The 24,000-nt window shown below is 46.0% G+C and overlaps 1 protein-coding gene across 1 annotated transcript in view; it reads right to left on the reverse strand.

Moving 5' to 3' along the window:
* LOC134446553 (AP2-associated protein kinase 1-like) overlaps nucleotides 1–24,000 on the reverse strand; it is a 71,289-nt gene that overhangs the window by 39,757 nt on the left and 7,532 nt on the right. The gene's annotated exons all lie outside the window — the stretch shown is intronic.

Raw genomic sequence — 24,000 nt, forward strand, 5'->3', positions numbered from 1 at the left:
AGGCCTCCTGCACAACACAAACCAGGATTTGCCTCTGCACTTTAGGCCTGTTGAAGATAGCCACCTTTACAACAGAACCCGCCTTCACAACAGCAGGTCCCCTGAAAATGTAAAATTGATTGCATTGCAAATGTAACTTCTAAGATTTCATGTCATGTTTCATGTGAAACTGTATAACATAAAAATTAGATTGTGGGCCTGATAAGACAGCCCTGGAGAGATAGATTCCTCACCCCTGCGTTAGGCCAGCCGCACATTGGCTCCGACAGCACTGCGGCGCACTTTCGCTTCCGACATCATTCGGACTACCAAACCCAATTTCACACGAACATAGCATTGATAGTCAAATGGAGCAGCGTCAACAAAATAGAACTTGTCTCTAATTGCTATCCGACATCGGCGCCAGTGTGCTGTGTTCTATTGAAAACAATGGAATCAAACTTTTGCGGAGCAGTGCGCAGCACTTTGTCGGAGCCTATGTGCGGAAGCCCTTTATAGGGCAGTGATACAATAACGCTCCTGTTGTGTCGAGATGACCTGCTTCATCTAGAATGGATGATCCACTATACCAGGGCTGGACAGGTGCTCTGCCATACAGGGCATTTTCCCAGGTGGGTCGACAGTCCTCAAGGGCTTAGGCCGGCCGCACATTGGCTCCGACAGCACTGCGGCTCACTTTTGCTTCCGACAGAAACTGTATAACATAAAAAATAGATTGGGGGCCTGATAAGACAGAGGCAAGGGCCATAATCAGCCCTGGAGAGATAGATTCCTCACCCCTGCGTTAAGGGCCGTACACACACATCGCTGCTATTTATTAGCTTCTTGCTTGCTCGCCTACTCGCCTCTCTTTCATGGAACGTTCGCTGAAAGGTGTACCCGGCGGCTGTTTAACTGCCAATTGAACAGGCGAGAAGTACCGAACTCTGCCTTCCAATTTGGTTACGTACTCTCGCTTACCCTCGCCTCGCTTCGAAGATAACACATATTTTCAACTCGGGATCCGCCCACAATCGCATCGCTTGTACAGTACTCGCCTACTCACCTGCTAGTTTTTCACTATTTTTAGTTTTTTTCTATTTTTTTTTTATTTTTCGCTTCTTTTATCGCTGGAACACATTGACATTCTATTGAGTTCATTCGCTGAGCGAGTAACTAGCAGTGACGTGTGTGTACGGCCCTTTAGGCCGGCCGCACATTGGCTCCGACAGCACTGCAGCGCACTTTCGCTTCCGACATCATTCAGACTCCCAAACCCAATTTTACACGAACATAGCATTGATAGTCAAATGGGCAGCGTCGACAAAATAGAACTTGTCTCTATTTGATATCCGACATCCGCGAATGTCCGTGGACATGGGCGCCAGTGTGAGGAGTTCTATTGAAAACAATGGAATCAATTTTTTGCGTAGCAGTGCTCAGCACTTTGTCGGAGCCGGTTTGTGTGCGGAGGCCCTTAAAGTGATACTCTCCCATTTTTGGGATTATTTTACACCTCTACTTGAGTTAAATGATTGAGTTGTACCTTTGGCCTGTACTTCCTGTCATTCTCTGAGTATGGCAGTGCAAATTTTACCTCTAAGCTAGCAGTTAACATTTCATGGGAAAGAGAAAGAAGGGGATCCTAATGAGACCAGTTATGTGTCCTCGCGCACGTCTGGTCTCATAGGACTTAATGTTAATTGCTAGCATGGAGGTAAAATTTGCACTGCCATACTCAGCGAATGACAGGAAGTACACACCAAAATTGTTCAGCTAGCGAGTGGGTTTGGCCTCGGATCTGAGAGCGTTTTGAACGCTGTGCCCTGAGTCTGGCAAAACCAATCACAACGCAGCGATTTGTTTTGAATTAAAGCGGGTGGGGTTTTGAGGGAGTGACGACGAACCTCGCAACACCGTTGGGAAAGCACATCAATGACAAAGATCACCGTTTGGTCAGAGTGCTGGCACGGTTTGAAAAAAGCATACAGGTTGTTTCATCTCAACACAATCTTCGGAGGTATCGTTCATCGGGGACAGACTAAATTACTCCGGTCTCACATTTAGACTGGTTTATCAGGCTAATAAATCAAGCTTATTTCCAAAAGTGGGAGAGCATGATCCAGTGCATGTTCCAGTGCGTGTTCCAGGCTGCTCCACCACTCAGTCGGCTTTCCTCCATCAATGACATGACTTACACACACACAGCATGGCAATGGCACCTAACAGGCCAAATGCTGGCTGTGGCTTGTGAACATTTCAGTGTCGCTCACTAACCACTTTGGTAGGCATAGCCAATGTTTGTTGTTCACCCCTTGTGCAGGAATTGTTAGTTTAAAGTTCAAGAAAAAGCTTAGTTTCTGAGTTAGTTTCTACAGTATTTGTCTGATTTATTCTAATGTACTCTATATTGTGATAATAGCCTTTGCAAAATTGCAGTTTCATCTTCTGAGCTTAGATGTAGACTTAAATCTTAGACTTATAGCCGGTTTATCAATAACCAGACAATTTCTAGGCCCCCAACAAATCTATAAGGCCTAGTAACATGATAAAGGACAAATCAACTGATTGCAAAACTATCTCGGGATAGAAAGGCTGAATGGCTAGTGACTCACACTCACCTCACAGACCACAGTGGCTAGTGGGCAAAAATAAATGTTAGTGTCAAAGCCTGCTTCCACTCAAACGTCAGGACAGAGCAAGATCACCCTCGCCCCCCCCCTGCGCAAATAGGGAAATACGTCTTCAGCAGTGAAAATCTGCAATGCATCCAAGCATTTTTGGTTTGCAAACTGTTCTTATTCACTTGACAGGATTTAAAATAAACCTCATCAGGGAGTTTGAGACTGCGTCCACAAGGGGGTTCAGGAAACATGCAGTGCGGTGTCTCATGTCCAGATGTGCAAACACATCACCACCCATGAGGAAGGCAAGCATAATGCAAGATGACAGATGTAACAATTACAATTTGTTCCCATCATGACGGGTAAAGAAATACAAAGAAAATAAGCAAATGTTGAACTGATGAATCAATAAACAACCCCCTCCCTCTGTTGCATTTTGCACCTCATTTCCACAATGTTCTGGAGAGAAAACAAGAAAAAAACAAAAGCTGAGCTTCTCCGTCATCACTCAGTAGACATGGCCAGATAAGCAGTGCCAGGCAACACATACACACACACACACACACACACACACACACACACACACACACACACACACACACACACACACACACACACACACACACACACACACACACACACAGGACTGGACTGGCACCAGAAAAATGGCTTGGGCCTTTTTGCATGGTCCCCCTCTAGATTGTGGGCTCCACCGGCGACCCGGGTTCGATTCCCGCCCCAGGTCATTTAACGAACCTTCCCTGTCTCTCTCTTCCCGTCATTTCCTGTCCCTCTGTATCTGTCCTGCCATAATAAAGGCATAAACAGCCCCCCAAAAATATATATTTAAAAAAAATGGTGGGCTCCAGCCTGAAAATGCAGAAAACCCAATAGCATTAGCCGCTGAGGACTGTTTTGCCCATGAGATGTCATTGAAGCATTACCAGTCCCCAACCCTACACACACACACACACGCACACGCACACGCACACGCACACACACACACACACACACACACGCATACACACACACACACACACACACACACACACACACACACACACACACACACACACACACACACACACACACACACACACACATACACACACACAATGGTGTACAAGTAGACCTGAGCAGACTGAGAAACTTGGCAATTGCTCCCCCATCTCCGTGAACAACTTCCCTTGGCTCCAGTGTGTCCATTCAATGCTGCCTGCTGCCACACCATTTGGCGCCATCAGGAGAGAAAACACACAAAAAAAGAAGAAAAAACTAGAAAACGGGGTATATTTAAAGGGACGGGTTCCCTCGTAAGTAACCTCGGACGAAATCTGTCATCGTCATCTGTATCAGATGGAGCGTTGCCACAGTGGGAAATGGGAACGGGATGCCAGGAAAGGAAAGGGCACTGCACTGGGCACTGGGCAGGATGCCCATCTCCAACTGGTCTGGGGTGCGTTTCTCGAAACCAAAGTCGCTTACTACATTAGCTACTTTGTTGTTTTCAATGCATTTTCCCATTGGCAACTACCGAGGTTGCTAACAGGCTAACAACTTCTCTTTTGAGAAATGCACCCCTGGTCCGTCAGCGACCAAGTGGGAAAGAAGTCCATAGGCCTACGAGACGACCGAGATGCCAAGTACTGTACAGCAGGGGTTACCAAACTTTACCATGACAAGTCCCCCCATATTAGAGTAGAGTAGAGAGAGTAGAGTATCATTTATTAATCCAGAGGTAAATGTAGGTGTCCAGTAGCAAACATACATAAACACACAAAAAAAAGTGAATTTCAGCCCAGACCCCCTCCTGACACAGGTCCTGCCACACAATTTTGTTTTCTGTGCACCCCCTTTCACAAGTCGATGGAGTTGGTGCATCCCTAAACCCTTACAAGTACTCCAGAAAACATGACATACAAATAAACAGAGTCTATTTGCCCTTGTACTATTAAAAAATAAGAAAACGGAGTGCCACAGTTTCCTGCTCTTCACTTTTTTGATGTCAACTTTATCCACACACTGTTAGAGCGCACCGTCGTTGTTCAGAATGATGCTTGGATCCACCGCAGGGGGCGGGATTCCGTTTTTTTTTTTCCTTTTTTCTGAAACCCCCCCCCATTAGGAGAATAAACCTTGTCACAAGAAATAATTGAAATTTATTTAATTTAAAGAATACACATTCATGTTAGATCAAGATGATCACGTATAATTAGTGTATTGATTTTGGTTTACTTTAGTTGTTCCATTCATTGATTTTTCATATATATATTTTTTTTGGGGTGGGGGGATTTTTAAGCCTTTATTTCTAGTTTTATATGACAGGACAGCAGAAGTTGAAAGGTCGGTTTGTTTGTTTTTTGTTGACTGGTTTTTGTAGTTGGAAAGTGTTTGATTGTTTTTTTTGATTTTGTGTTGAATTTTTTTTTGAATTGTTTTGAATTTGATGATGTTTTTGTGTTGAAAGGGGGGAAGACAAAGGGAACAAAAAGGAGGGGCAATTTGAAGGTGAAGACAAGATGAAAAAAGAAAAAGAAAGGAGAGGGAAAAAAAAGGGAGGGAAAATTTGTGTTTGAATTTGTGGTGGAATAGTGGAAAGAAAAAAAGGAAGAGGAAGGGGGAAGTAAGGGTGTTGGGTTGAGGAGGACAGGGGGGGCGGGAAAGTGTCCGGGGAAGGGACTGGGTTCGGTAAATCAAGCCTCTGGGGGCTGAAACCCCCTACCATTTAGCAACCACGGTATGGGCCATTTTTTCATTCAGTTAGTTTTATAATTTAAATTTTGTTTTTTGCCTTTTTAATACGATTCCTGACAACCTGCTGCGGCTCTATTGCTCCCTAACCACTGCCATCCGCAGGTCCAGCCCAAAGGGGTCCCTGGTTACCCCACTTTGTGCCCCGCCCTTTTTTTTTGTGAGAACCACTGCTGTACAGGACTCTAAGATTTCTTTCATGCAGTCTGATGTGATTTAATGTTTTGATGATCAAACTCGAACTGGCCCTCATAAATCGGCTTGCAAGATGTCACATGTTTTGGTTGTTTGTGTGTGTTTGCTGCACAGCACTGTAGTGCTCCTTGAAAATACGACCAGGCAATTACATTAAAAGCGATCATATTTTCTCAACGGTGGGTCTGGTTCCAATATCTATACTGTCTGTGATGCCATACCATGATCGCATTGTTTCTGTGAACCAGGTATAAAACCTATCTTTTTTCACGCATGCCCCTGCAAAAAATAGGATGATATACAAGTTTGTTTTATATGGCTTTAGTTTGCAAAAGTGCCATGACATTTTTATATGGCTTTAGTTTGCAAAAGTGCCATGAACTAATTTCATTACTTTTTTACTTTTATCTCTTTATTCTGTTATGTATAGCCTTTGAAGAATAAATAACATCAATTTGGACAGTTACCTTAGCGCACATGGAATACTAAACAAAGCCCTGCAACATGGAAAGTCTGGGGGGGAGGAATAAGAAAAAAACAAGTTTTATTGTAATGGATGGTTTTGTCAGAACTATGGTCCTCAAGAAAGGGGGGGTAGGTCATCAAAACTTTCACTCAACAACTCACATGGACAGCTTTTTTTTAGTTGTTGTTGAAAAAGAAAAACATGCCAGTATAAAAGAAACCAAGGCAAAGGCCCAATTTCGATTAAGCTTGATAACATAAAAAAAGGAGTAAAAAACATTAAGTTAACCAGAGTGCAATTGCAAGACTTTTGAAGATGCTTCCTTGTCTCAGTCCCATGGCACAATGTCTATTCAATTATTATGTGTAATTTACTTATTGAATATCCTTTATATTAAGTTGTAAAAATTCATTAGTCGCCCTTCCCTTAAAATTTTACATTTGTCCCAACATGTATCCAGTTTATCTCCACGAAACTTATCTAAAACAGCAGTTTTTTCAGTCGATAGTACAAACCTTGTTGCTTTGCACATTTTAAATTTAATAAACAAGCGGATGGAACAGTGAGGACAGAATGTTTTTTTGCTGCTTCAGGACTCGGCCGAAAGGGCAAAAGGTTTTTTTAAAACATTACGGGGGTCTATTTGAAAAGGAATAAGATAATGGACAAAGATTTTAAACGCCAAACCGACGATAATAAATCCCTGTTTAAGAAAATTCTGTTGTTGAAGTAGTAAGGTGAGTGAATGTTTCGGAGAGGGAACACAAAAAACACCTTTCCTAAGACTCCAGGAGGGCCGGGGGTTAGTAGGTGCACATTCGGCACAGCAATTGCACGGTGGTTGGCCAAAATGTGGGACTAAGTGGTTTCCCCAACCTCACTTTTTTGTCTTGCGGGACGTGAACCCCACCCCACCCAGCCCCCCCCCCTCCCCCCTACCCGTGCAATCCCCCCGCCCCCCCCACACCCCCCAATCCCCAACCCCCCCCCCCAGCACTCCCCCCTGCATGCCACATCCTCCGCCCCCCCCGCCCCCCTCCGCTCCCACCCCCCCCCCCTCCGTCCCCCCCCCCCCCTGCCTCCCCCCCCCCCCCCCACCCACCCCCCCCCGCCCCCTTTTTAAGCATCTAGTTCCCCCCCCCCCCCCCCCCACCCTCCCCACCAATCAGATTTCCTCTTTATCATTCTTCTCTCAGTCATGACTGTTGGCCCCCCCCCCCCCCCCCCCTGTCCCCCACCTCTGCCTCATACAATTCTGTTTTATAATAATAGACACCATTTGCCAAGTACCCCGCACTTGCAATGTGCTCGCGTAAAAATTAGTGCGCTACACGGGTTACCCTGGCTTGGGAAAAACACTGGAATAGGGTAAAAATGTCTGGCGGGACCATAATGTGGTGTTGGGTGGTAGATGTTGGTTGTGGCATGGTAGTTGTGTCGTAGGGCTGGCGTTTCTAGTAAGTGAGTTTGGTTAAAAAATTAACCCCACAACAAAAAAAAATACATATAAACTTCAAGAGAATATGAAAAATTTAAAGATTTACACATCATTAACACACCAATGAATACTCCGTAACAATTTGCACCATCCCACTATTGGTATTTATCGTTTGCGTACTATAGATCACGCCCTTCCCCTGCTCGCCGCCCCCCATCCAGCATCAAGAGGCCCCCTGCAGTAAACCGTCACACAATGTTACTGGCACGTTAACCCCCAGTTGCCAACTTTTTTTCTAAATGCACCCAAAAAAGGAAAGGAGGCCGACCAAAGAGGACCCCCACCCGTGATACCCCCCACGCCCCCGCCCCCTAGCGGCCCAACCCCAACTTCGATCGCTAGAAGCCATAACGTCGGCCCTGCTCATCGCCGTGCAAGGCAGAGAGACCCCACCCCAATCACTCGTGAATCGGAGTTTTGAAACGCGAATTGGGAAAATTATTGGATTGGGACCTACATGATCCCAGGCACGGATGCTACCAATTTATATTTTTTTTGTAAACCCCAGCAACTTTTTGTTTTTAGTCCTTTCCCTTTGCCTTTGAAGGAGCATCAACTTAAACATGACGCATATGAACCCCACCATTCAGAGCTAGCCAGACCGATCAGTTCCCGCCCCTTTTGAATGATCCTTTTCATATCGTTCCCCCCCACTAATCCTACAATATCTTGCTCCCTTGGGACCGTTCACCACCAGCTATTTATTGACCCCACAATGCGCGCTTATCCCTGGGCGGCAAGCAAAAGACCTGGTGGACCCACTCCGCCCCGCCCCCCGGTGAAGAACGCCCCGCCCCCCCAACACTTCCCTTCGCCTGGACAATCCCATACTTACACCCCCTTGTCGGGGATATGAAAGCGCCACTTGGGGTCGAACCAGTATCACAAAGGAGTATCCACTGTAAAACTACAAAGGGGTCTGACGCCCCCGGTCCACCCAACGGTCGCACACTCCTTATGATCCTCTTCCTGGGACATACTCTCGGTTTTTCCCTCAATCAAGCGACCCATCCCGAGCACCGACCCCGTCACAGTACTATTGTCGTTTTTTTTCTTTCTTGAGAGTTCTGTTAGACCCGTCCTTTAAGTGATCCTCTCTTCGTACAGACATCTAAAGGGATGCTATGCTTGTCCGCGCTAGCTGTTCTGAAGACCCCCAGAGGATTACCTTGTGCACTCCCCCATCCCCCCACTGCACACTACTGTACAATAAAATGTCTAATCAATAATAAGGAGGGTTCCCTTACACCAAAGGCCTTTTTGAAAGACAAAGGAAGAACAGAAAAACTAGTTGCACACAAATCCCAGTTTGAAATGGATATCATGAGAAAAGAATATAACAGACTTGGCACCCCAATGCTCCTGGCAAGAGACCGTTCACCCGTAGCTTCATAGCCACGGGAAACCCCCTTTTGTGACTAATCTGGCTGTTCCCCGTGACATCGGGTTAAAAGTGCATTGCTCGATGATGTGTGCACGTCCCGTATAACACCATCGCATCTTTTGTCCTCATAAACCAATCGAAAGACAATAACCCCTACTTTGCCAGTAGAAAAGGTTGGGGTTTTTTTCCTCTAACCGTAACCAGACCCCAACCTCCACCTCTCCTTTCTCCTCAGGTCCCCCCCCCCCCCACCCCCCCCCCCCAACCCCCCCCCACAACACACCCACGACGCAACAGGCAGCGGCTTGTAGCTTGACACTACACCCCCCCCCTGCATGACGTTTTAGGAGGAAATATGTGATATTAAGGTGCGCCCAAGATAGATTAAGCCCTCAAATTATACGCTAGTCAACAACAGGGGCGCTGAAACAATATTCAATAACACGAAAATTGAAATGATTACCCGACCGTCATGCATCGTACAAAGTTCTAAAATGGTTTTTTTTAAGTTCATTGAAGGTCGGGGCTGGTGTGTATGTTGTTTCTGTGTTGTTCTCATTGGTCGTAATGGGGGTTTTTTTAATTGCTATAGCTTATACGGGGTTTTTTTAATTTAGCGTCACGAGACTGGGGTCCACTAGAGGTTATAACGGATGGTTCCAGTTTCTTTCATGTCTCCAGCAGTGGGCCTGCGGGTACTGCGGTGTCCCCCCCCCCCCCACCTCCCCGGGCGGTGAGTTTTTGTGATTGTTTGGCCTTTTCTTCGTGTTGCGGTCACTGTGTTGTTGAATGGAGGCGGGGTAGGGAGAACAGGAGCAGTAGTTGGTTGTTTCTATCTTAGTATGTTAGTGGGTTGAGATGGTAGGATTTAGTCTGTTTGTTGTTGGTAGGGGGTGGTGGCACGAGATTGGTGTGTTGCTGATCAAATACCCTCCCAAAAAGGCTCTGCAAAAAAACGGGCAGCAAAAATGCTCTAATGAGTTGTCCGCCCTAATTTTGAGTTCACTGTATGGTGGCTTGTTTAACTACAAGGATATGATAAAAAATAATTAATAACCCACCACCAAGATGGTCGCAATTATGTTTTTCCCCCAATTTTACCTGCCAGAGTAGACGCGCAGAACCGGAGCGTAACCAAGCCCGATTGGGTCTGGTCAACTACAGGACGTTAGCAGGGTGAAAGAGAGCGTGTTACCAGTCTGAGCTGGGCTCGGGGTAGTGTGGAGAGGAGATCGCGATGCTTGGCGTGAGGTAGCATCGGTTACCAGCATGTGGTGGAAGAGAGGCGTAGCGGGGGGGGAGTCCCTTTGGGATAGGGAGGACGGACAGGGGCCAGAGGCGGAAAGAGAGTAGACGAACGAGGTTATGAAATACCACTGCAATGTGCCTATAATGATGTAGAAGGGGGAGACAGAGAACGAAGGCCCCGAACTGCCAAGTAGGACCGAGTGATATGACTCAAAAGGAGTGAGAGAGTGAAGGGAAGGAGAGGAGAGATAGGTTTGAGGAAGGAGAGCAAAAAGGGGAAAAATTAGAGGTAAAACTAGATATATAGATAGATAGATAGAGACGAGAGCGATGGGTTAGAGAGAGGGGCAGGAGAGTAGAGTAGACAAGGAGAGCAAGTACTGGAATTACTGAGATGAGGGGAGATAGAGTGATTGTTATGTTTAGAGGTACAGCGTAGTTGGAAGACATGATTATGTAGTTAGAGATGGTGGTATGTACTATGAGGGCCCGGTCGTAGATTAGATGATGAGACACTTTGATATCTAGTGTGACCATTTGCGAATTGAATGTAGTTGCTCTGTAACAAACTAGAGGAGAGGACCCCACGTCTCGTGTAGCTTTTTCACCAGAGATCACACAGTTACCCACACACACACACCTCACATCCCCTGCCTAGTCAACCCCCCAAGCGCCGGGGCCCCCCAGCGCCTGTAGAGTTTTATGAGAGATGTGACGGGGGTGAGGGGGGGGGGGGGGCTAGGGGAGGGTGTGGGAATGAATAAAGAAAATAAAATACGAGATGAGTGGAGCTGGAAGTGAACACGTATGGTGAGTGGAAGTCAGTGCGGTGGCCCTCATCACTTCTTGTCAGAGCCGGTCAGCCCCCCCCCGACTCGCCGTCGGATCAACTAGTTGTATGACTGCTTTACTAACGCCATAGTTGAACTAACAGGAAGCGCGGACATTCTCTCGTAGTCATCCCAACGTACGAAGAGCGGTAAACAAACGACAACTGAACCCGACAATCTTAATCACTGGATGGGTGGAGGTACGAAGTTGCCCGAAAATAAGCTAGCACCGTCGATCGGGAAAGTGGTGGATTTTATTGCCGATCTAGATCTCTACCACTTACCTAACTAGAGGTCATTTTTCGTGTTAAATTTCACCGCTTTTGCCCCGTACCGAGGCCGAAGGGGGGGGGCCATGGGCGTTTCGTGGCAGAGTAGGGACAATCGAGGTAAGAGTGAGGTCGCGACATGAGTCATTACTGCTCCCATTAACCTGCAAACCTTAGCCTTGAGGAGGTGTCGAACGGTCGTAAGTCGAAGGGTTCGGTAGTGGCGTGGGGACAGTGGGGGAGCGCTGAGTGGTGTGTTGTGGTGTGTAATACTGATTGGGAACGTCTAGTGCCTTTGGGGATGCTATGCGTGGGGAGCAATGGGCTGACTTTTTGGCCACTCGGGACATGGGGCCGGGACATTGACACGGTGCGTGCGTCCCTCCGCCATTGTCATTGGGAGTCTCCTGATTTTCTCGAAATTTTCATAAAGATATGCGGGACGCCCACAGGTGTTGCGGTCCCGCCACCTGAGTAGTTCTGTCAGTTCTGCACCGCTAATTATGGGGAGGGGGGGGTTGGGTGGTCTGCGTGTAACGCCAAAAAGGTTCCCTGCGGGCCAGTATTCTTGATTTCTCTCTCACCCCCTAGTTCCACAGCCTACTGTCTGCATTGCGTAACTTTTCGCTTGAAGCGTATTGTTGGAGGGTTACACACGTTTAACTCGGCGGGGCGTTGTACTTTGAATGAAGAGACGTTATAAGGTGGGTTGAGGGTAGCTTTGAGCGAACTGTAACATAACCAGTAGTATTTTATGACCCCGTTGAAATCCACAAACAGCCCTCCTGTTAATGAGCTACGCCCCCACAAACCAGACAAGGCCCCGCACAAGGGTAAAGAGGAGTTGAGAGTAGTGATTGGAGGACTGGGTGGGCCGTAGACTGATCATCATAAGACTAACATGACCATAGTACAGATATATCTCCTGCAGCTCCATGCTACGCATAATACAGCAGATTTGGAAAGACCCAAAAGAAGCAAGAGAGAGGGAAATGCTTGATATCACACGAGGACAGCAACATGGCGTAGGCCAACCACTCACACCCAGCTCGCACCCCATACCCCATATGACCCCACCGACCCCCAAACCGCCCAGTCCCATCCCCATCCGATTCGAGTGACATCCATCTCATGCGGATGTCCCACTAGGGTTAGAGTAATCAGTCTGAGTAGTACAAGTATGCGGAGACAGATGATGAGGAGGAAAGAGACACAGGAAGAACGATATGTATGTGAAGAGATCTATTACCGAAAGGAGAGAGAGTTTACTGAGAGCATGAGAGACGTCGAATCTGAGCATGAGTGGTAGATAGCTAGTTTGATGAGTATTCTGAGCTCATACGTCTCTCTCTCCTGCCTTACTCGGCCATCTCGTCCACTATCAAGGGACCGAGAGAAGCCAGGATCGGGGTGTCCCGGCGCTCGAGACCCACATGAGCATCTGAAGAAGATCTGCAAGACACAGTCGAGACATTCCACCATGAGAACACCAGCGACGACCAGAGGGCGATGAGGGCAGGGAGGGAAAGAACACAGAAGAGGAAGAAAAAGACGGGAAAGGGGGAGGCGGAGGAGGAAAGAGGGAGAGACGAAAAGGCAGACAGACGACACGAGACGAGCAAGAGAGCGGAGGGCGTAAGAACAGAGCTAGCAAAACCAGAAAAGACGAGGAACAGAATGGAGAGACCGGCAACGGGGAGGGGGGCAGGCAAAGAAAGCGGGTGAGGAAAGAGAAATACACAACAAGGACATACATAGGAGAGGGAAGTATAGCCCAGAAGGGGGACAACAGAGAGATTGAGAGAAATTAAGAATAGCGAGCAGAAGAAAGGACACCCCGGCGAACAGAGTACGCCCGACATCCCCCATGGAGAAAAGACAAAAAACACGACCCCACCCCCCACACCCCCCCCAAAAACCCCCCCCAACCACCAACACCGAAACGACCCCGCCACCACACCCCACAACCCACGCCCACCGGCCAGACACAGACACCCGAGGAGCCCCACGCCCCCACCCCCCCCCCCGCCCCCCCGACCCCCCCCCGCCGGGAGCCTAGGCTGCCCCCCGACGATACCGGACGACCGTCCCCGGAGGCTGAGGACCGAGTCGGAGTAGCGAGTGAAGAGGAGAGTGGAGAGTTTTGTATGCGGAGGAGGGGGGTAGAGAGGGGGGGAGACGAGAGAGGTTAGAGAGAGAATAGAAAGGAGGGGAAGGAGAGGAGGGGAAGAGAGAACAGAGAAGAGAGCAAGGAGGGAGGAAGAGGGAGGGGATGAGAGAGAAAGAGAAAAGAAAGAGAGAAGACCGACCTTAGAGGAGAGAAGAAAAGAAGGAGCGAGAAACCGGAGGGAGAGGGAGGAGACTAGCAAGGGAAAAGGAGAGAAAGAGAGGGGTGAGAGAGAGGAGAGAGAGGGGGAGTAGAAAGAAAGAGAGAGAATAGAGAGGACAAGCTAATCAGGAAAAAGGAAAAAAAAAAAAAACTGGTTGTCCAACGGAAAGAAAAGGAAAAAAGAGAACAGAAAGAAAGAAGGAAACAAGGACCAGCCGAGGAAGGATGCAGGGCAGGCAGGAGGGGCAGGCCGGCAGGCAGGCAGGCAGGCAGGCAGGTCAGGGTATGGGGATGAGGCAGAGGTGAGATGGAGGTGGAGGTGGAGGTGGAGAGAAACTGCTGTTCTATTTTTGAAATCAAAGGAACAGGTCTCTGCTCGCCGGGCGCCACTGTCCACCAGTAGAAATCTGAGTAATGTTCTCAAACTAAATGATGCGTGTTGGGAGATGCTATCTCCTCTCTCTCTTTCTCTCTCTCTCTCTCTCTCTCTCTCTCTCTCTCTCTCTCTCTCTCTCTCTCTCTCTCTCTCTCTCTCTCTCTCTCTCTCTCTCTCTCTCTCTCTCTCTCTCTCCCTGTCTCTCTCTCTCTTTCTCTCTCTCTTTTTCTCTCCCCATCTCTCTCTCTCTCTCTCTCTCTCTCTCTCTCTCTCTCTCTCTCTCTCTCTCTCTCTCTTTCTCTCTATCTCTATCTCTATCTCTCTCCCTGCCTCTCTCTCTGCCCATCTCTCTCTCTCTATCCATCTATCTATATATCTCTCTCTCTCTCCCTCTCTCTCTCTCTCATTCTCGCTTACCCTCCGTCTGTCTTTTGCACACAGTCTGAGGTCTCTGGTTGAAGACAAATGATCCGTTTTTTCCTCTGGAGGTGTTCTGAACTGGTTAACCTTGGGACTTTCCCAATAACCTTTTAACAAAAAAATCCATGTGTAGATGTAGATGTTCCCAATGTGCTGTTCACTCTTTCTCCTTTATATTCACCTGTGTTGCAAGTGAAGTGAAGCAAGCAAGAGCTGGAAGGGCCAGAATCTTTTTAAGGGCAGTTGAATGTCCAGGATCAGGATAAGTCTTTCAGGATCAGAGGTGGGTGTCTCGAGGGCTGTTTACAGCAATTTAGGCCCCCCACATAATTTTAACCCCTTGGCGCAGAGCTTATGTTATAACGTTACTGTCACCAAAATTGTAATGGCTATGTCTTAGTATGTCACTAAAGGCTCTTGGTAATGTCATAGCAATGTTGTTATAATGTAGTTGAGTATTTTCAATGAATAGTAAATAGGCCCGCTGGCGACCCCATCTGCAGTAAGAGGCTGCTGTTATGCAGTTTCACATGAAATATGACACGTTTTGTAATACAATGAAGTTATATTTTCAGGGGACCTAGTGAAGGTGGGGTCTGTTGTAAAGGTGGCCACCTTCAATATAGGCCTAAAGTGCAAGGGGAAATCCTGGTTTGTGTTCATAGTATGGCCCTTGGAGGACTTTATAAAATTTGAAGTGGCCCCTCGAATGAAAAAGGTTTCCCACCCCCTGATCATGCCCGCCCACCGCCAAGCAACACAGCAGTGTACAGTACTTGTGCAATATGCGGTCTCATCCTTGCCCTTTAATTCCTATGTTATCAATTCAAATCCACTGGGAATCCCAGAGACAGGGGGAGAGAGAGAGAGAGAGAGAGAGAGAGAGAGAGAGAGAGAGAGAGAGAGAGAGAGAGAGAGAGAGAGAGAGAGAGAGAGAGAGAGAGATGTGATGAGTAGCTCCATGTATTTCTCTAATGTGGGAATTGAATGCAAAGCAAACATGCCACTGCCTTCAAGCAGCATGAGGAGCATAAGTACCCTAAGCTGCACCCCAACTAAGTACTGTACAAGGGGTGCCGACAAGGGGGGGGGGGACAAAGGGGACAGTTGTCCTGGGCCCAGGAAGAGATGGGGCCCAGAATTGGTTTCTCATTATATCACATCTATTGGACAGGGGGACCTTTTCCTTTTTCATGGGCCCGGCCAAAGCTCTCAGCCAGAGAGAGTAGAGAGAGAGGTTCCATTGGCCCATTGTTTCCGGGTTCTATTATTGCAAGGGGGGGGGGGAATCCCCCTTTAAGCCAGGCTCAAACTATTCGACTAGCGATTGTGTGTCCGATTTTGGCGTCGGGGTGTCTTTAGAACTTTAGCAGCTCAAAGAGTCGCCGATCGCAAGTCGTAGAAATCAAACAGTATTTGATATTTGTGACTGGAAATAGAACGTTGGGCATTGTCTCTGTGGCTGCGAGCAGCGATAAGATTGACAGTTGCGATTCTCTTCTAGTGTGCGGTGCATCCCGACATTAAAATCGGACACATAATCGCTAGTTGTGTAATTTGAGCCAGGCTTTAGGCTGACCTAGGCAGACCTAAGGACTGTTCTATTCAATGCTTGGAATATTATGACACGTCCCTTTAGGCAGACAGGAACCTGGTCATGTTAGGTGCCCATAGCAACCTATTACATTGGCATATCTCTATATACTTAATAGAACGTCGGGCATTGTCTCGGTGGCTGCGAGCAGGGATAAGATTAACAGTTGCGATTCTCTTCTAGTGTGCGGTGCACATCGACGCCAAAACCGCACACATAATCGTGAGTCGTGTAGTTTGAGCCTGGCTTTAAAGAATCTCTGGTACAGGGGTCAGTTTGTGTCTTGCATTACATGATCCGACTTATCCACAAATCAGGGCCACTGACAGCTTTTTCCCAGGCCCAGGACAAAATAATCTGAAAGGGCCCCCCACCAAATTCATGGAATGTATGTAATGAATGGGAGCAGTCGTGGCCTAGTGGTTAGAAAGTTGGTCTTTCAATCTAGGAGATGCCGGTTCGAACCCCCCCTGACCTCTCACTCCAACCATGGCTGAAGTGCCCTTAAGCAAGGCACCTAACCCCACATTGCTCCAGGAGACTGTACCCAATACCCTGAAAAATAATAGTTGCAAATCGCTTTGAATAAAATGAAAGTGTCAGCTAAGTGCAATGTAATGTAATAATATAATGTAATGAGCGTCCGATTCTGGGCCCCCTTTCTGCCTTGACCAAACACCACATCCCCGCCAGCGGTCGACTTCCCTTCCCTGACTCTTCTATGTCCTCTTCAGTGTTGTCTTTTTTTCTCTCTCTATGCTTTTCCCCTCATGACTTGCTTGTATGTCACCACCACCCCCCCTACTCCACTTCACCCCCCCACTCCACTACAACACTCCACTCCTCTCTACTCCACCCCACTCCACTCCCACCACCACCAAAACCACCACCACTCCCCAACCCCGTCCAACTCCACCCCACCACCACCACCACCCTACACCACACCACCACCACCACCACACCACCCTTCTCCACACCACCCCACCACCACCCTACTCCACACCACCACCACCCCACCCTTCTCCACACCACCCCACCACCACCACCACCCTACTCCACCCCACCCTTCTCCACACCACCCCACCACCACCACCACCCTACTCCACACCACCTGTGCAACACTCCTCTCCACTCCACTCCACTCCCACAACCACCACCACCGCTCCACTCCACCAGCACCACCCCANCCCACCCCACTCTACGCCACCACCGTGCACCACCACCACCACCACCCCACTCCACTCCACTCCCACCCGCTGCTGTCTCTGCCTCCCCCCCCACCCCACCCCAGCCTACTCCCCTCCCCTCCCACCCGCTGCTGTCTCCGCCACCGCCCCCTCCGTGGCCTTATCTGCCATCGGGGAATCTCTGGGCTATTACTGCACGGAAGGCCTGGCGCCAGCACTTGGCCCCGCGAAGACTTCCTCTGCAGCGCAGCATGGAGGTGGCAGACACCTTAACTTAAGAGGGCTTCAGTGGCATGGTGACCCTTGGCCAGAGGCGTCAAAATAAAAGTTTTAAAAAAAGGAAAGACAATTTCCTTTCCATAAAGGTTATGTATCTGAATAACCAGTAGAGTTGTGTGCTTGTCTTACGATCAGCTGACTCTGTCCTGGTGTGATCAAGTTTGTGGTGGGTTCTTGTTAGGTTTTTATTGTTTTTCAGTCTATCTACCTCATTAAGTACAATGCAAATGGTGTAAACGCTATGCAATATCATGTACTAGTGTTGTAAAGGGGTCAGTTCTCCCAGGCCCAGGGAACGAGAGGGCCCAAGAATTGGCTCCCCATTAGATTGTATGTAATGAGTGAGGGGGCCTTCCAGATGACTTTGTGCCGGGCCCCGCCAAAGCTGTCATGTATGTGCCCTGGTAACATGCACATATATTACGTATAACGTGCATATACTGTAGACCAGTGGTTCTTAACCTGGGGTGCGGGCACCCCCTGGGGGTGCGCCAGAAATTTCAGGGGGTGCGCGGAATTTTGTTTGTGTTGAGGCTGTGACCAAAATTCTGCCTGCAAACATTATAGTTAGGCCAAATTAAGAATATATTTTGGTCCCCATTTGAAGTCATTAAGGTATTGATTAATGGCTCAAGCAAGAATCATTGTAATTAATCACTTAAATCATTTTTTACTGTGTATACACGTGTAGAATTTTGTTTTGGGGGTGCACGGCTTGTCCTCGACACAGGGAAGGGGGTGCGTTAAGAAAAAAGGTTAAGAACCACTGCTGTAGACTCATCCCTTTCATTTTTATTTCTCTCTCATCCAAGAATCTCATGCAAGAGTCTTGAACGTCTCTTTCTTACACACCCTTACACATATGGTACATGAACCCATATGGACAGACACACACGCACGCACACGCACACACACACACACACACACACACACACACACACACACACACACACACTTACCTGTTTTCTGTTATCTGTTTAGCGGTGTCAAACTAGAGTGTCTTGCAACAGGTGGGACGGGTTTACGCTGAACTAGACATTTACTGTCTCCATTTACTGTCTCAGCCCGAATTCCTTGCCAGAAATCCTCAGTGACAAACATGTGCCCAAAGAAGGCCAGATTTATGGTGTGGCCCCCTCCGGCTATCAAATTAGCCATCAGCCATCCATCACCTCAACACTTACTTAACTTTACATTAGATGCACCGTTTGACAAGTATTTATCAGCACTCACCTGGTTTCCCTCCGTTTAGCAGTGCTTGAACACTTTCTTGCAACAGGTGAGTCAAACTGAGCAAGAAATCCTCACTGACACACCCAGACAAGCATGCTTCCAAAGAAGGCCTGACTTATGGTGCGTCTAGTCGTCCTCAGGCTGTTAAAATAGGAGTCCATCCATCACCCCAATGCGCTACTTACGGATGCACTGTGTGGCTCCAGACTTGTCTAAACTGCCAGGACATCGGTCATCGTTACCGTGCTGTCCATTAACCTGGCCCAGACTGCCTTTAAAGTAATTACAATCCCTCATGGTGAGTAGATTTGCAATAACAGTGATAGAGTAAATTGCAAGTAAATTACAACCAATGGTGTACAAAAGTAGAAGAAGTGAAAGACAAACACTTAGTAAGACTTTTAAAGTGCCTCAAATACATCCTGTATAAGAGAGTTATAAGTCATGGGTTAAGCAAACTCAATCATTTGTTTGGCCGTATAATATTCACAAATTCCTTGTTCACAGCCAATAAGAGCGTTATTATTGGCCTAATCAAAGTTATGACCTATAGGCCATAAACATGTCTTATAAGTAATTTTATAAGTAGAAGTGTTACCAAAAAAACTCATCAGTTTACTATTGGAAGTCATTAGGTATAGCTGAAAAAAAATGTGAAATGTGTAATGTTGTACTTGATGAATTTACTCATTTAATATTTACTTTATACACCTCTGATTATGGTTCTCAATATTTTTGAGAGATGATGGTGCTAAAGGACACTATGAAAATATTTGAGAAAAATATATTATGTAGTCTAGATCATGTGTATGCTACAAGAATGGATGTACATTATATGCATACAGTACATGTGCACTCATTTAGATGCTAGAGTGGGCAAAAGTCGCACAGAGATTCCATAATCACGCAATGTTTACTTTTTCCCCCCTAAAGTCTGTTTTGTATCCCTGAGAAAGGAATGCCGGACAGGAACAATCCTTGATGTGCTGTTTCCTGACAGGCTCAGTGAGTAGTTATGGGTATTGTGTAAATCCGGTTCTTTAAAGAGAGAGAGAGAGAGAACGAGAGACAGAGAGAGAGAACGAGAGAGAGAACGAAAGAGAGAGAGAGAGAGGGAGGGAGAGAGAGAGATAGAGAGAGAGAGAGAGAGAGAGAGAGAGAAAGAGAGAGAAAGAGAGAGAGCGAGGGAGAGAGAAAGAGAGAGAATGATAAATAACAGTGGTGATGATGAAGGTCCCTGTACCACAATTAGCTCTCGAGTCTGATGTTGTTTTGATGGGCCGGCGATAGGGATAGGCTAAGGGGGCAGAGATAATTGCGGGCGGCATAAATGCAGGCCATAAATGGGCACTTGCACAAAACAAAATGTGGGAGGTCAAGCTCAGGGCTTTGCCAGGGGCCCGGACGCGCAGATTGGCAACCAGGGTTGCCAGATGAGACTTGATGATTTCCCAGCCCCGAAAGTGCTCAAAACCTGCTAGGGGACAGTAAATCCGGCCCAACTTGAACTAAATTCTATTGATTCTATGGCCATAATAAATATGCAGAAAGCCTGCCCAAATGCTCTTTTTACCCATTTTATCCGGAGACGTTCATTCTAAGCAGCCCAATTTTGACAGGAAACCGCCAATCTGGCAACAGCAAAGACAGACATCACAACACGAGACGGATAAAGCAGCTCGGGACGATTTTGGATGCTAATTTACTGTAGGTTTAGGATTGGATGGTGAAATTGGGTTTTATACATAATATTGCATTTGAACCTGATTTTGTCAATTGAAAATGAATGAAAATGTGACATTTGACTCCTGCTCTAGTGCATACTGAACATGTCCAATCACTGACACTACATTTTATGAATACTTATTTCATGGAATAGCCTTTTAATAAGCATGACGATTGCAGAGAATTGGGAGAATTAAGGGTGCATTATTTTGGAGATATTGAATCTGTTGAATCTGTGTTGCATGTGTTGCATGTGATAAATACTGCAAATATGTGAAAATCAAAAAAGTTAAGTCACAATCATCTACGACAAAACACGTCTTTAGATGACCAGATAGATGACAGCGCTGCTGTCGCATCATCCTGCAAAGTGAGTTGTGAGTTGTGCTGTTTGGAACAGTGGCCTAAGTGGAAGGTGCAAACCAAGTGTTGAGGAAAAATATGAAACCAAAATGAAAAGGATTTGTTGGCAGCTGCAGGACACATGATAAAACTCTTTGCCTACTGTAGTAACTGCTGGCAGTTCAGATAAAAGTTGACACATAAGCTCCAAAAGCAGAGAGAGTGGCATATGCAAACACCGACGACTTTGAGTATGTCAATCTAATGTCACAAGCTCGATTCACTAAGGGTGGCCCCTTCACTACTCCCTAATCAGTGATTCTCAAACTGTGGGCCAGGGCCCACCGGTATTCCAAGTCGGCCTTGAAATCATTTTCCAAAAATAATACTCAATAATACTAGAGGTGGGCCCCGAACATTTTTGACAATTTCAAGTGGGCCCCAAGTTGAAAAAGGTTGGGAACCCCTGCCCTAATCAGTACGAAATGGTGACATGAATGACAACGACAGAGAAGCTCCATTCGGTTTGCATTTTTACACTGTATTACAGTATGAATCTCTTTTCAAAATAACGTGTGCATTCTGTAATATCATTAAGCAAGAGAAGCCGGCTGTGTGACTGTGTGATATTACCAAAGATTATTTTCATAATAGACCGTCTCTGATATTACCTAAGACATTCGTTAGAAATGAATCATGGAAGCTAGTTTTCTCAGTACGTTCTCAGACCGCTCTCATATCCTAATGAACCTTAATGAATTATGTCTATTAGCCAATTAAGACACGCCGTTTTACATTTGCTGTTACCTTAATGGCAATGACCAAGTCGTAGTGCATTACTAAAGGTCCTTTGTTTGGTCAAAGTAGTGTAGTACTATAGTTCACTTTTCAATTAGGCTACTATTATCATGTTCCACTGGTGAAATGGTTTCCATTATGGGGCTACGGTAAAGCAAAAAATATGAATTTCAAGTTTCAGTGTTATTGTATGCTTGAACACCAAAGAGGTACACAGAAAAAAAAGGGGGGGGGGGGACCAGCATGTGTTATGCCTGTGTTAAAGTCGTCCTTATCACTTTCTTAAATCTCTCTCCTAAATAGGCCTACAGCATGTCTATATTAGGCAAAAAATCCTTAAATCCTGAGACTGCTTAGCTGTACCAACACAAGCAGTGCCTACTCAGTCATGCCAGCTCCTCCATCTAGCTTTATCTTCTCACTTGTTTACTTAAAGTGTGAGAATATATAGCATGTAGATGAAAACAGTGATGTGTAGCCCACTATATATGGAGGGAGAAACCTTGGGATTACAACAGTGTGAGGAAAACGGCGCAGGCAAAGTGTAGCACGTAAATGTGCAATTGCAATGCTGTGTGTAAAGTATGAGTATAACTATAAGTATTGATGTGACTTCGAGAGTATTATCATACAATAGTGTACTTCAGTGTTTTCCACTTAGTTTTTTTGTCTTGCGTACCCCTTGTCATATCATGAGTACCCCCTAACTTGTACTCTATATCTCAGTCTCTATCCCAATGTGACTGCTCCATACATTTGCTATTATTAGATTTTTTGCTGTGTGCTCGTGTACCCCTAGTGGTACACGTAGCCCTGGTTGGGAAACTCAGATCTAGATACTGCAGTACAATAATCTATCAACAGTAATCTATCAACAACAGAGGTGTATGGGTAATTCCAAGTTAAAGGGACACTGTGTGAGATTTTTCGTTGTTTATTTCCAGAATTCATGCTGCCCATTCACTAATGTTACCTTTTTCATGAACACTTACCACCACCATCAAATTCTAAGTATTCATTATGACTGGAAAAATTGCACTTTTCATACATGAAAAGGGGGATCTTCTCCATGGTCCGCCATTTTGAATTTCCAAAAAAAGCCATTTTTAGCTGCAAAAATGACTCTACTTGGACCATACTAGGAAATATTTGTTTATTACTCAGTAAACTTTCATGTAAAGATCAAATTTTGCAATAGGCAGCCCAGTTTCAATGAGCAGCAGAGTTGCAGTACCTTTCTTGACCATTTCCTGCACAATGTTCCTTTACAGTTTTTCTCGATTGGTTTGGCTAATTTCTCAAAACTGAGATGACATTCTCAAAACAACACGGACAAATCTCCAAACCAACTTACAATTTCCTACAACAGAATGGCATTTTTCATTGCTTTCATCAAATTTCAAATGCTTTGTACATGTCTCAAATGTTTAGTACATCTCGGCAGATGGCTATATACAAGTACCCTACAGTTGACACATTGAGCATACATTCAGCACATTTTCCAAATAAATTGACCTGTCTCATCTAAACGAATTAGATAATTCTCAGTCTAATGGTTGCCCTCTCCAAAACATGTCAGCATGATTTCATTGAGTGAGTCATCATATGCAAAGTAGTCTACACAATTGTCAAAACAGTCAAGGACATAATATTTTAAGAATTTCTTTACTGTAAACAGTAAATTCATGACAGGGTTCAACAGGCCAGATGGTATTGTAACTTTACTAGTTTGTAGAAAATAATTTTACAACCGTGTATACTACAGTTTCCTCTGTTATTTGGCTAATTTCTTGACATTTTTTCAAACGGCATTCTGTGGAAGGAATTTAGTTTCGACACACGGGTAAACTGTTTTTGGAGTGATATGAGCAAGTGATGAGGATCCATGGCGATATGCTGAACCATCCAGTTTATTTTGACAGAATGACTAAATGAATGCAAATGAGCCAAACCAATTGAGAAGGATATATGCCATTTTTATGGTACTGACTATTTATGTGGGAGAAGGTTTAGTGCTGATGCAAGAATGAGCTGTTTTGGGAGGTATATGACATTTTGCTAGTTATCTGAACTGTTGTGCAGAAGTGTAAGAATGCTTAGCCAAATGACCCAAAATTTATAGAAATGTCATCTGGGTTTCAAGAAATTAGCCAAACCAATCGAGAAAAACTGTAATGGTTGTGAGAGAACAGTCACATAGTAAGTATGTGAAATTCTAAGACTTTTTCCCCACAACTTTATAAAGCAAGTTCTACAGAAATTCATGAAAACAATCCCGTCATCCATTGACATTGGAAATGCACGCTCTGGTGTTGCTATGGACTACTAAATAATAACAATTTTGACGAAACCTCTCATTCGTCATGGGAGCAAGAAGATTGTGAGAGCTGTGTGACATACCCCAGGCCTGTAACACTTTAGAAAAACAGTCTTTAAAAGCTTTACAAACACTTTGTAAATAGTTAACCAATTA

The sequence above is a fragment of the Engraulis encrasicolus genome, chromosome 3 (genome assembly GCF_034702125.1).
Source record: "Engraulis encrasicolus isolate BLACKSEA-1 chromosome 3, IST_EnEncr_1.0, whole genome shotgun sequence".
NCBI classification, from domain to species: Eukaryota; Metazoa; Chordata; class Actinopteri; order Clupeiformes; family Engraulidae; genus Engraulis; species Engraulis encrasicolus.